Source organism: Odontomachus brunneus, unplaced genomic scaffold (genome assembly GCF_010583005.1).
Source record: "Odontomachus brunneus isolate Ranch 3 - 2012 unplaced genomic scaffold, Obru_v1 Obru_scaffold_250, whole genome shotgun sequence".
Lineage (NCBI taxonomy): Eukaryota > Metazoa > Arthropoda > Insecta > Hymenoptera > Formicidae > Odontomachus > Odontomachus brunneus.
Window position 1 is genome coordinate 265,378 of NW_022639700.1, and position 827 is coordinate 266,204.

The 827-nt window shown below is 28.9% G+C and overlaps 1 protein-coding gene across 4 annotated transcripts in view; it reads right to left on the reverse strand.

Annotated features, from left to right (window-relative positions):
- The window catches only part of LOC116852709 (mediator of RNA polymerase II transcription subunit 16), a 144,673-nt gene that overhangs the window by 19,671 nt on the left and 124,175 nt on the right, over positions 1-827 (reverse strand). The window lies entirely within an intron of this gene.

Consider the following 827-nt stretch of genomic DNA (forward strand, 5'->3'; position numbering starts at 1 on the left):
CATACATACGTGTTTTTATTTGTTCACGTGTAATGCGTAATCAGTAGAAGAAGAATAAGAATGTTAAAAAAGGTAAGAAGTTAATATACAAAATTATAATAAATTTATATACATACAACATAAAGGGTCTCTACTTTTAATATTTTTACGCGATTTGCTCTCAAATTATTCGTTATTAATAAACATTCTACTTTATTCGAATAAAGTAAAAACTTCTTACTTATCTTTTTTAACATTCTTACTCTTCTTTTACTGATTGCGCGTTACATGTGAGCGGATAAATTTCTGATAAAAATACGTATGTATGGAATGTCAAGCTGTCAAAATGTCACTTCTATTTTGACACATTCCCGGTTGCCGGATGAACCAACAGTCATGGAAAACGATTAGCTAGAAACGGACACGGCTGGTCAAAACTTTTTAGTGACTATCGATCTGGGAAATGGTATAACATCAACGCAACTGAGTGTATGTACAGTCGACTGGTATCATTGCGGATGTGCTCATCAAGATGACAAAAACAGACGTAAGTGACGAGTTTTTAAGTGATATCTTTCACAGCACCGACAGTAAGGTTATGGGTAGATTACAAGCTTACACATTTTAATAAGCATGTTACTGCAATCTGCCATTAACCTTATAAGATAATCTTACATTATAATATTGTCATAAAATTTAATATAATCTTTAATATTTCAGCAAACTTATGTGTAATTATTTCACTTTCTGTGTATCTTGAAAATACTACACAATTGAAATATAGTTTATTAATAATCATTTAATTGTATATATATATATATATATATATATATATATATATATATATA